General features: G+C 36.7%; 1 protein-coding gene across 7 annotated transcripts in view; it reads right to left on the reverse strand.

Annotated features, from left to right (window-relative positions):
* DLG2 (discs large MAGUK scaffold protein 2) overlaps nt 1-14,028 on the reverse strand; it is a 1,573,258-nt gene that overhangs the window by 1,186,738 nt on the left and 372,492 nt on the right. The gene's annotated exons all lie outside the window — the stretch shown is intronic.

The raw sequence follows: 14,028 nt of genomic DNA on the forward strand, positions 1-14,028 counted from the left end.
TTCCTTCATCACATATTATCAACTGATTTGTAGTTGCCAGCATTGAGGGATTCATTTGTTCATTCAACATATTTACTGAATGCCTTATTTGTTTTTCCTTTGGTCTCCTGAAGTGAAGCTCAGTGGAAATTATATGCAGCTAAAAATATCCTAAAAATAAAGTATGATGGGTGTCATTATGGGGAAAGCAAAAGAAGCTTTAACAAAACTAGGACAGGTCCTTCTTCTTTGAAATTAGCATTAGGTCTCACTTGCCCAGATAATTAAACAAAAAGATTACATAAACCAGTCACTCAACAAACCTACATTGAGCACATAGTACGTTGCAAGCACTATACTAGTAGGTAGGTGTTCAAGATGTTAAATCCCAGACTTTGGCACCTCATGGTATTTAGAGCCTTTGGACAATTCATTTCAGTATGACAGAAAAATTTCCACAACTCCATGGAACCAGAGAGGTGATACAGTAGCCAGGGATATCTTCCATAAAAAGATAACACAAACTGAGACCAGAAGGATAAGCCACAACTAGCCATATTATTGCAATTTCTTTGATCTCCTCCCTCCTTGGAAAGAGTCCTTACCATTTTAAAGCCCTGGACATGTGCAGAGGAGGATAAATACTTAATTTGTTTGTCAAAATAAACCTGTCGTGTTCGTACTGGATAGGTAAGTTGAATGATTACATGCAATCATTAAATAACAGTACAAGGTGCTAGATGGTTCATAGCTAAAAGTAGCAATATAGAGACTGCACTTGATGTAGTAGGCAGTCAGATCTGAGCAGGGCATGGGTGCTCTCATATTGATAAAAGGCAGAAACCAAGTTCCAAAGAGTTGGGAAAGACCCCAGGGGATATGCATGCTTTCTTCCCTATAACTACTGCCCTACAGTAACCTATAGCTTCATTTTAATACACTTACATTGTGGTTTTTAACCCCCTCCACACACACACACAAGGCGGGGGTTGAGGGGGGATTGTCATGACAATTACAACAAGGATATAATAGGGCCAAAAACTCCACCTCCCCAGTGGTAGGAGGAGTCCCTGAGATGACTGGAAGCATCCTCAGTCAGAGACCACACTAGCTATGACTCTTACCCCTTTTCATGCAAACATAAAAAGAAAAGACAACCCTGTTCTCCAGGGTAGTTGCCCCCTCTGGGCCTGCCCACGCCCCCCCCCCCTTTTGCTTTGACCACTATTGCAGGCTTTCCTGCTTAAGAGTTTCACTCTGAATTTTCCCAGCTGAACTCCAGAACTGAGGCTAGGGAGGACCGCTTAGTGCTAACACACTGAGGGCTCAGAACAGCTAGACTGAATGCAAAGCAAGGACTTCAAACCCTGCGATACACCAAGACCATACATTTGAAAGTAAGCAACTGTAGACACATCGTGTGAACCACCTCGTTAATATTTTCTGAATGGCATATTGGAACACCTTGAAAGATGCACCACAACTTAACTCGGAATTAGACTAAATGGACTGAGTCTATGATATGTAATAAAGGATCTTGCAAACTATCATCATCTGTGAAGCACAACATTAAGTCCTTAATGTTAATGCTTGGGGACTGAAGAAACTCATTTTGGCAGATGTGTCTCTCCAGATGGGAAGTAATCTTGATATATACCTAGGTTTGGTGTTTGTTTTTGTTTGTTTGTTTGTTTGTTTGTTTTTAAGCTAAACCTTTGTAAATCTACTTAAGTCCATCCATTACCTCCTAACTTGCCAAAAATTTGGTTGTGCTAAATAAAAGTCACTGTGCAATTTTCCTAAACTATTGCAGAGAGAAATAACTGAAATAAAACATTGTCAATTAAATGTTAACCAACAACTGCAAAAGAAATCCAGGGTTTGTCAGATAGGTCTCTTCTCTGAAGATGTATATAAAGAAGACTTATATGCCAGTGCCAAATGCTTATTCAAAAATGCAGAACACCTACCTGTGCTAGAGTGAAATAATACATTTGGGTTGTCTTTTTCAGTCAGAAAACTTAGAAATTATCCTACTGAGTCCATATGAATGGAAGAAAACTTATGCATGTGGGTCTGTTAATATCCAAAAACTAGCAACCCTAGAAATAAAGTTATGCAAGCAAACACCTAGATTTTGGTTTTATTAGTGGAAAGCCGGTTCATCTGAAATTAACTACATAAGCATGTCTTCTCTGCTTTCCTGGAACTCAGAAAGTCTACCACCTAGACCATCTTTACACAAAGATATGGATTTTCACTTTTCAAAAATGTATTTTGATCCTCATATTCCTGTGTCAGAAGTAGCTGGGCTTTGGGACATGCAAATTTTTGTTGAGTTTCTTGGCTTAACAGTAAAAGTATTAAAAACCAATAATATGATAATGGAGCTGTTAATGAAATTGATTCAACTGGAGGTAAGAAGGTGGTATCCAGGTCCTGGACTCTTAAAGTGGGATATAAAAAAAATGAAAGAGAAAGCCCACAGTGTCTTCATCTGACCAAACTACATGCTTTCACATCAGTGGGTTCAGAAGCGCCAAACACACTGTATTTCTAAGCTAGGGGCTATCTGCAACAGGTTAGAAGCAGTAGGAAAGAAGGGACAAGTATCTCAAAGTCGTGCAACTCTAGTTCTGCCCTGATACTCCGAAGTGTCTAGCTGTCTTCACTGCACAAGTGCATTCTGATTTGATTGGGTACACACTTGCTGAGCCTCTGCACTCTGCACCACCAGCCCTTCAAACTTCAATACAGGTAACGCATACTCATTTTGATCACATAAATGAGTATTATGGGACAAGCACCAGCTCTAGGCTCTGTTCTTGGCAGGATCCCAGGAATATCTTGGTTGAATGCTTTAGAAGCATAATCAGTCCCTAGGAAATGCTTAGGGAGGGACAAACAAGGGAAAAAGAGACTTTTCTGAGCTTAGAAACTGAAAAGTAAGCCTGGACCCCAGACCCACCTCTACATGCTCTGTGACTTAGGACAAGGCACAGCATTATGTAGGAAGTGTCAACAGAAAAAAATACTTTAAAGAATATCCAGTCTAGCCCAAACTAGTTATTTGACCACCTTAAAATATATGGAAAAACAGTGTTTATCCTGATACTTGAAATATCCATAGTGAAGAGAATTTTAAACTCGATGTGCATTTAGAAACTAAAGTTTCTGTAATATCCATAAAGTACCTTGCAGAGCTATTATGTTGAGGGACAAAATAACTGATTTCAGAATGCTGTCCACAAATCATGATCATCACTTTAAAACATAAATAAGATCAAGAATAAAGCTTCTTTCTAAATAGTCAGATAAATCCAATACAAAGAGGCAAGTCTCGCATGCAGCAAGCAAATACACAATCCCCATTTCCAGCCTCTTAAACCTTCTGACCACCTTCATCTGAGAACCTTATTGAAATTCATTTTACTACTTTATTGGAAGAATAAAGGTGCAGTTTGCATCACCCTGGTTTCTTAGTTCCCTATAGTTGTTTTTTTTTCCTTGCAAACTTTTCAAGATAAAAATTCAAAACCCCAGAGCTCTGGAGGATGCCTGATCTCCCTTCAGCCAAAACAGGCATCCGGTTTCTACAATAAATGAGATCATAGCATCCTTACTCATACTGCTGTAGATAAGAACCTGTCAGCATTTTCATTATAAAACCTTTTTCTTCCCTCTGGCTTGAGAGACCAACCATAGCAATTTTCTGGAGAAATAGCTCCAGCAAAGGGCAATACACAGGCTCAAGCACAGAGAGAAAATGTTTTCATTTTACAAAACTCAAGAAAGGTCTATTTGGGAATTAGATGGGCTGCAGAATCTCAAGGAGCATTTTCTTTTTGAGGGTCATTTTGCATTTTAAATAAAAGAAATAAGGTTTGCTGATATGTAAAACAAAATTTTCTCAGGCAGCAGATGGTAAAAAAAGGGTTATCTGCTTAATACCTCTAGGCACCAATACCTCAGGTAACAAGAGCTGTAATAACAGACACGGTACTGAATCTGTGCTCACATGTAAGGTGCTTTATGAGTCGGGTGCATTACCTCAAAGACTCTCTGAGGTAAAATCATGGGAGGAAGGTTATGCCAGTATTACTACAAAGAGGACCAAATGGGATGTATTAATAAAATGCTAGAGATGATCAACAAAATCTTTCTAACAAAATGATGCCACACTGAACACTCAGTAAAGGTGGCTGAATATAGCTAATATCTCATCTGGTTCACACAGTAAACTTTTTCTTCCTACCTCCTGCATCTGACATGTGAAGATGAAAAGGCCTCTTTTTAGGCAATCACACAGTATGCTCATGTAAACAAAAGTGAAGTGTGAAGAGACTGTGTCTGAGAGTGAGAAGAAGACCAGTATCTATTTACTGACCAGTATCTATTTACTGACCAATATCTATTTACTGACCAGTATCTATTTACTGGCTACTATGTGCCAGGTATAGTATTGATTGCTTTCTTATTTCTATGGCATAACAATCCTTTTAAATGTGTCTTTTCTCCATTGTATCGTGGGAAAATTGAAGCCCAGAGAGGTGGAAGAGCTTCCCCAACATCACAGAGCAAATGGCCTAGTCACATAGCACCTTTAATACCAAACCTAACCCTCAGAATGTGCTTCTTCCTTCCACATTTGCCTAACCAAGAACACTCAAGCTTGAGACTCACTCAAGATATCTCTCTGCCTCATTCAGATAGTAGGTTGGGTATAATCTAACACTCTCTCTGCCTCTTCTTCATCCTTTCTCCCTTTCCTTCTTCCAACCAAAGACACACCTTTAATATCATGCCACTAATTTCTGTTATCATGTTCTTCCAACACTGGCAAAGAAGTATTGGATCACAGGATCAGTAGTAGACTTGAGTCCAAAATCAAACTCTTTTTTTTTCTGACCTAGTCCAAGGTCTTGAAAAAACCCAGATTAATTTCAGTTACCTCCAAAAAGCCTTCTCTAACTATGTTTAAAGCAATCATTGATTCTTTTGTCCTCTTATTATCTGTAGCAGTTCTTCCCAAACTATAAAACACGAGATAGGGCTCCTGGGTGGCTCAGTTGTTTAAGTGACCATGACTCAGCTCAGGTCATGATCTCGGAGTCCTGGGATCAAGTCCTGCATTGGGCTCCCAGCTCCAAGGGGAGTCTGCTTCTCCCTCTGACCTTCTCAGCTCTCATGCCCTCTCTCACTCTCTCTCTCTCAAATGAATAAGTAAAATTAAAAAAAATAAATAAATAAAGCGTGAGACACTTTTAAAAATGTGAACTATTTTGCATTATGTGTTAACTATACTACAAAGAAAGAGAGAGAGAGAGAGAGAGAGAGAGAAAAGAAGGAAGGAAATAATGAAAGAAATCAACTATTTTGTGGCTCCTTCTATATATTAGTTGTACATATAAAGAGATGCTGTCACATAGGGATTAACGGCTCCCTTCACTGAGCTATGTTGAATGGTAATTAAGTTAATTCATGTGAACTTCTTAAAACAGGACCTTGTGCATGGTAAGCGCTCAATAAGTGTTTGCCCAACCTGCCCTTTTGGTTGTTTTTCTCTCTCCATATGTTTCTCTTAGTGCTCATGCACTAGCCAAACTGAGAGTCCTAAGGCATCAACAGTATCTTATTCTGTTTGAGTAACCAAGAGCTGGCCAATTCTAATGCTAAATATAATAGCAAGAGAAAGCTAGAAGTTGATTAATGGCCCGTATATCTACCTTTCCCCAAATGGAGATTTTTGCCAAATATAGTGAGAACATGAGACATAGTTCCAAGGGAAAAATCGAAGTTTCCTAATCTTAAATAACAAGTCAATGACAAACCACCACATTATATGAGATCTTATGAAAGTGATACCATTAATCATAATTTGATACCACTATTATTTGAGAAACAATGCAGTGATTTTAATCCCTGGTTGGCCTAATGCATAATGTGGATATTAAGGCAGTTAGAATGTACTGGACCAACATTTTAGGTATTATAACTATTTTCAGTGTGCCCTCTCAACAAATAAAATGCTTTAACTATCTCAGAAACATGCACAAAACTTTAATGAAGATAATGCAATGGAACATCAAAATAATTTTTATATTAAGAATTACACACACACACACACACACACACACACACACAAATGATGTTTTTAAAAATACCATGTTATTTATGAGGTTTCCAGAAGCCATAATTTAGGACAATGTTCTTATTCTCTTTGATCTGATCATCTAAATTTTCATAGTAAAATTATAATTGAATATTTAATAAAAATCACTGCAATGTCCAATGTGTTTGTAGGCTGACAAACATTCATACATGTAAATATAGATGCAAAATTCATTAAAGTAGTATTGAATGATTTCTACTGTATTATGTCTGGAGGTATAATCTGTGATTTATAATGAAATAAATCAAGGGCCTCCTGAGAAAACAAGCTTAACTGCAAGATCCCCATGGCACAGAGATTCAAGTGAATTATAATCTATTAGCTCACCAGTAATTTACTAGAAGGGAGTGACTTACTAGTGATGATGTGTCCAGGGATCTAGATACCAGGTATATTAGTCAGAATTTTACAAAGTGAGAAAGAGATTTATTATATGGAACTGCCTTACACAATTATTGAGACTGGAAAGTCCCCAAATCTACAATCAGCAGGTTGGAGACTCAGGAGAGCCGACATGCAGTTTTTGTCCAAGTCTGAAGGCCTGAGGATTAGGATAGCTTATGGTGTAAGTCCAACTTGAAGGCCAACCAGAACTGAGACCCAAGCAGAATTCACAATTCAGTTTGAGATCAAAGGCAAGAAAAGACTGATACCCCAGGTCAAAGCAGTGAGGCAGGAGTTCCTTCTTAGGCATTTTGGTATATTCAGGTCTTCTACTGATTGGATGAGGCCCATCCACCTTAAGGAAAGCAATCTGCTTTACTCAGTCTGAAGATTCAGATGTTAAAATCATCCAGAAAAACCATCACAGACACACCTAGAATAATGTGTGGCCAAATGTCTGGGCACCTGATAGGGCATAATCAAGTTCATACAAAAAATTAACCATCACACCAAGGTCACATATTGAGTAATGCCTTGTCTATGCTTCAGGGAAACATAAATTCTAGGAAGTTTGATATAATAAGAGGTTTTCAGAGGCAAATTGCCAAAGGAAAATAACAAATGAACTATAACAAAATACACACTTTTTTTTTCACTCATTCAGTAAACACCTATAGTAAAGCACCTATAGAACTGACTCATTCATTTAAGAAATATTTATTGACTGCCCTTTGTGGAGCACTTACTAGACTTCTTAGGTACTATACTAAATGAATATATATGGACCTTGTCCCTAAGGAGGTCAGACATTAGATGGACAATAGAACAAGGAAAGAGAATTTACTACAGAATATTATGAAGATTCGAGCATTAATTATTAGGTATCACAGGAATCCTGAAGTAACTGAATTCAGAAAGGATTGGAAATGATTTTACCATAGGGACTTTGAAACTTCACTGGGAAATCCGTAAGTGATTATGAAACGAAAGGCTTCACAACAAATAAAGTCTCAGGTTTTTCAAGATCCTAAATTCTATGATTCAATGTTCCTTTCTGTGAACATACTTTAGTGACTGCATAACATTTAACCTTCCTTATCTTTTGATATGTACTGTCTCACCTCCTCCAGTTTTCACTATTACAAGTAAAAAAAATTGAAAAGGACCTTGAACTGGCAAGTATCCTTTGTCAAGTGGGACACAAGTTCTATGCAACCTGCTTCTTGGGATATTCAGCACCTGCTTCACTCATTAGCTCATTTTTCATTTTCTTTTTCTGGGTCAGATTTAATCTAGGATATATATATATTTTTTGTGTGTGTGAATTATGTAAACTTCTAGATTCTGCCTTTTGTGGCATTAAAACTTTAATAATGTGTTAGGTTAGAGTACACCTCATTTACTAACAAATGAATTTCAATGTATTTGACTAAAGAACACTTTTCAGTTGACTACCAACAACCTCCGTTTTTTTCTACCAGTTTGCAAAGTGGCCTTAATACAATGGAAAACAAAAATATGTACTGAGCATTTGTCACATTTCATGCATTGTGTTAAATGTTTTCATATGTAACATATCACTTAATTCTTACAATAGTCCTGTAAGCAAGGTGTTATTTTTCTGCTTTTTACAAATAAAAACTTGTCAGTTTCTCTTCTCTCCCCTTCTCAAAACTTCTAGTTCATAGTTAGAGATCATGGCATAGAAAAGTAACACTGAGCTACAAATTAGGAGACTTGGTTCTAGCTTTGACTCTGTGACTTGCTGTGTGATCTTGAGAAAGTCAAGTCCTATCTATACAGTTTTGTAACCTTTGTAAGAAATGAGAACATGAATACTATAGGAAATGGTGTATTAGATCAAACTCCTCTGAAATAAATACTTTAAAAGGAGGTTGAGTCTTCTAACAGGTGTGCCTTGCATTCAAATGCAAATTTATGCCAAGAAAGGTATGTATAAATTACATTTTTTTGAAAATTGACTCCTGATTTAAAGGCACTTATGAAGTTGTTATTTGAGAGAGCCCTATAGTTAATTGTAGAAATGAGTTGTAGGCTCTAGACCTAAACTTCTTAGGCTCACATTTTGACTCTGCTATTTAAAAAGCTTTGTGACTAGGGGCACCTGGGTGGCTCAGTGGGTTAAAAAGCTTTGTGACTTTAAGCAGGTTACTTAAAGTCTGTATGCTTCAGTTTCCCCATTTCTAACATGGAGATAACTATCATATCCACCTCTATTGTAAGGATTAAGTGAATTGACATTTATAAAGCATACAGAACAGTATTTGGCACGTGGTCGCAGGTGAGTATGTATGTGATGGGACTAATATCCTGACAGCATCAATAGCTGTTACCTCGATATACCCATTTTGAACACTTGGATTTTTTTTTTGCATGTTAGATAATTTTAAAGTGGGACACACCAATATAGGCATGGGACTCCTATAAACTGAAAGTCAGAGTTTTAACCTTATTCACAGGAGAATAGACTACCTCTTATATATAAATCCATAAAGTAGAAGAAAACTATTTAAAGTAGAGAATGGTAAAACACATAAAGTAACTTGTGGCAGTGCAAATTTACATAGCCATCTTTAAAATAAGTGTAATAACCCATTGCCCAGAGTTTTAAAATATTTAAAATATATCTTAGTAATTCTTGATCTAGACTCCCTAAAGTAAGAAATTCTAAATTCTAAAAAAGACTTATTTATCAAGATATGCATCTTTTTTATTTTTAATAGTAGAAAATATAGGGGGAAAACCTAAATATCCAAAGATACAGGTAGAATACAGCTATTAATATATATATGCAAATCCTAATATAAATTTAAAACATTCAAAAGTAAACTCACTATGACTCCAACTACATTTTTTAAAATAAGCTATATGCAGACCCCCAACAAAAAAAATACAAAAAAAAAAAAAAAACTAAGAAAACATATGCTAAAATAATAACAGTTTCAATCTCCAGTCTTCTGGGACAATGGTATTTTCTAAAATATTTATTTCTGATTTTGTGTTTTTAAAATTTATTTTGGCAAATATATATCTCATTTTCAGACAAAAAATAAAGAACATTCCAAAAAAGCCAGGCACTGGCAATATTCAAAATACATAAAACTATCCTATCAACCACAATAATACACATAGTGATATATCTATTAATGAATATAATGACAGATATATTCACTACTCTTATGTAACAAATTTGGCTTTGTTCAAATAAACAAATGAGCAAACAAAAACCACTTATCTGCCAGAGACTTTCTAGGCAGGAACAACAAACTTGCAAAGGGTTGGTTGAATACCAGTGTTCAGGGAACTGTCCACCAGAGAGGTACTGATACATACTCTGATCTTGGAAGACTATATAAGCACCCTCTGGAGGATAGAATCCTGCAACACATTTTCCTTTCCTCTTCATTCTCTTTCTTGAAGTTTCTTTCCCTTCCCATCAACCCATTCTTTTTTTCCTTTTTCTTCTCTTCCTTTTCCTTCCCTCTATCCCCTGCTTTCTCTGTTTGTCTGATAACTTCAGAGATCTGAAGAAATATTCTTATAAAGCACCTAGGATAGTGTCTTGCTTTTGTGGATATTTAAACAAGCTGATTTTTTTTTTTTTACCCTTTACTTCTTCAGTAAGAATCCCTTCCTCCTTTTATTCCCATCCTCTTATATTTTCTAATATTTTAACCTCTTCCTTATTCTCATTCTTCTTTCTTGGGGCGAGTCCCCATATAGACAAAAGGGAGGTTGCTTTTTGCCAAGTAATTCCTTTCTTTTGAGGGGTGGGACTGTTTGTGCAATGTCTAAACAATCACAGGACAAAAAGAAAAAACAAGGTTCCAGGACTTATAACATTTTTTAAGAACTTTTCCCTATCCTAATCCATCAGACAACTATTAAAGGCACCTGATGTGGCCTCGGGGCTTGAAGGTTTGATTCAGATGAGTTGTTATATCAACAAATGTCTATAGTGGGTAGGGGAGGGAGAGCTTCTCCAAGGCAAATTCCTATTTCAATAACAACTCCTTTTGAGTAAAAAAAAAAAAAAAAAAGAAAGAAAGAAAGAAAAGAAAAGCAATAACTGTGGAGAACATTTTACTTTACATTAAACATTTAGAATATTATGGAAAATAATGAATATTCCATCGTGTGTGTTTGTTTATTTTTGCCTTGGAAATGGTGACTGGAAAAGAGAGAGTGAAGGGAAGGGGACTCGCAGATGCTGCAGACCCTTGTAATGCAGCTACGGGCAAGATAAAGGAAAGAGAAACAGTACATAGACTGGCCATTGAATTACATTCAGAACTTGGATCTTTACACATGAAGAAGACAGAGTTAAGTAAAGGTAAACGTGATGGCTATTTTCAGATAAAATACAAAAACTACCATGAGGGGGAAAGGCTTTCAGAAGGCCTCTTTCTCCTTGGAAATTCCATTCCTATAAACAGCATTGTATGATAATGGTATATGGACTGGGCAAAAAGAGGACTAATAAAATAGGAAAACTCTTTTTTGAATAAAAGTGCTTTGGTTTCTCTTATGAGAAACAGGTGGGACTCTGAGTTTTCTATATTTTAGGGAAGGGAGTAGGATTATCTCCCTCAATAAACTTGCAATTCCTGGAGGAAAGGAACTGTGTCTTACTTATATTTGCACCTTTAATGCCTTTCACAGTGCCTGGCATAGAGCCTGGCACAGAAAGACACTTCACATTTATAGTCATAAGTCATATAGTCAGCTAGCTAAACTGAATTACAGCCAGGATGCAACAAATGGGGGCCCTAGAAATTGCTAAGTGACAAAATGAAATTATTTGGGGCTTCCTCCTTCAAAGCTCAAGTTACACAGTATTCTTTAAGCCACTACTAGATTTGGGAAAATAAGAACAAACAGTTTAAGTGTTATTTTTGAAGATGATGAAGTTCAGCCTACATGTAAACATGGTTTTAGACTTTGCCATAAAAAAAATCTTTCCAGAAAAATACTCATCCTGATAACCTTATATTCAAACTTATAGATAATATTGGAATAAATGCATTTTGGAGGCTCTGTATTAACATCTCTATCTCCAAGACATCTCTATCTTTTCCCCAACAATTATTTAAATTCCAGTTTCATTGCTTAAAGATTCAACTAAAATTCTCATTTTATGTTTTTTTCATAAATCAACACTGCAATTAATACTGTCACCTACTACATCCATTGACTTTGAGACCATGGGGGACAAGAGCTGTTTATTGCTACATCTCTACTGTGCAGCATTTTTTGGTGGCTCAATGAATATTTGTTGATTGAGTAAAACATTGGTGTCAGTTTTTCATGAGTTTTCATAAATCCACTTTGTTTTATGAATGTTTTATCTATATACCAATGGCTCCTACATTTCATATAAACACTTCACATAAAGTAACTCTAAGAGAAGTTATGATCAAGCTTACAGTAAAAATAAACAATTTATCCAAAGAATTAACAGTGAAAGAAGGTCCTTCTAGAAGAGATGATACACTGCCCCCCCCACCAGTTAAAGAGCTGTAAAAATAACCAAGGTCAAATAAAAATACCAATTATTTGATGAATGCAAAAGTACTAAGCACTGCATACATCTCATTTAAATTGTATTTCTCGCAGTGACATAGCAGGATGTAAGGCAGTAGTTTCACTGGGACCACTTTACCCATGAGGCAACTGAGACGTAGAGAAATCATACATCCAGTGAGTAGTACACCTAGTTTTGAAACTCAGGCCTATGTGATGAGATGTAAGGGTTCCACATATGTTATCATCATCAGAGAGTGCTGTTCATCAGAGAAAGGCTAGAATAGAAGGCTCTATTATTCTTTCCATATCTAAAATTCTAAGGAGAGAGCCTTACATCAATCCATGTGTAATTAACCAACTGTTTAGTATGATTACAACATAATTATCAATCCCATTATATGGGGCTCAAGAATGATCTTCCTCAAATACTTGACAAAAGGGGATGGGACAGACCCTCTAAAAGTATTATTTTATTTTCACAGAGACTTGATTTCTTTTCCATGGACTATTGTCTACCAACAGACATGATTTAGGTGTTTCACTCTATCGATATGGTTCCCTCTCACCAACTGAACTTTCCAAACCAGAACACCGAAAGGAAGAGAACTTAAAGGAAGTTAAACTAAGGTAATTCCCCAGACTATTAAAAAAAAAAGTCTGCTTGTGATTATACCAGTTCCCTCCAATGGTCTACAAATCATGGAAAATTTAACAGCAGAAAAGAAACTTCTTTGAAAATGTTTCAAGGGTTGAACACATATTCAACAATATTTCCACACCAATAGCTTATCTTATTTGATTATGAGCTTGTGTTTAATTTCCCTTGACAAATAATTCACCTTTGTTAGTAATCATTAAGTGCTACAAAGCCATTCTCATAAGTTTATGGGAATGGATTTTAAATAGTAGCCTTTGCTAAGATGCTGCTGTAAATACAATTAGAGGAGTGAGTGGACAGAAGCACAGGGGAGGGTAGCAGGACGTGGGAGGGAGAGAAGCTGACAAGTTAGCTACTGGTGCTGTTCACTCACATACATCTTCCTGACAACGATGAACACACAGACCTTAAGACTCTAAGACCTTTCCAGGGGTTTCCAAAGGAGCATCTAGCTAGTCTTTAGTATGATCAGTATTTTTTTTAACTGACTCTAAGGTGCAGTCTACTATATGGGGTAAAAAACATAAATCTCTGGCAGTAACTTTACCACTAAATGATCTTCCGAAAGGATCCCTGGAGACTATTAGAGCCAAGAAAGATCACCTCACCTATGGCTCTCCTTTGATGGAAAACCAGAGGCTCAGAGAAGAGAGATTCTCAGCATTGTCAGTATAAAACTCATAATCCTGACTCCCCATTTTTTCATTACATTTACACTTCCTCTGAGCACTATCCATGAAGTTGAACGTGTATGTTTCATTAACTCTCCTGTGTAAGATGCTGGCCAGTGTCCAACCCAGTCACTAGTAGTATCTTTCAAAGCAATAGGAATCATGTGATTTTATTCACTTAAGAAGGTGAATTTTAGGTTTTTTTTTAGATGATGCTCTCTCTGTCCTTACAGTCACCATAGTGGCCACAAAAGTGTTTCATACAGACAGACCAGGCAAACCCACCAGCTTTTCACAATGAAAAGAAGTGAAGATGCGTGTCTGGGAGTGAGGAGACATGCACTCAGACCCTTCACTGGCGAAGACTGCTTAAATACCACATTCTGTGCATCTTTTCCAGGGAGGTGCATCTTTGAGCCCACCAAAAAAAGTTAGAGACAAGGAGTAATGAATAGTAACCTGCTTCAAAACTCTTCAAATCTCATTTCCTTGTGAACACCAATCACCTTTATAAAAATCTGGGGTGGGACAGTTATTCACTAGAAACTCCACTGAGTAATTGCACCACCTCTTGATAAAATTTCTGAGTGTTGATTTTGAGTGGATTGTGTAAGCTC

The sequence above is a fragment of the Meles meles genome, chromosome 8, assembly GCF_922984935.1.
Source record: "Meles meles chromosome 8, mMelMel3.1 paternal haplotype, whole genome shotgun sequence".
Taxonomy (NCBI): Eukaryota; Metazoa; Chordata; class Mammalia; order Carnivora; family Mustelidae; genus Meles; species Meles meles.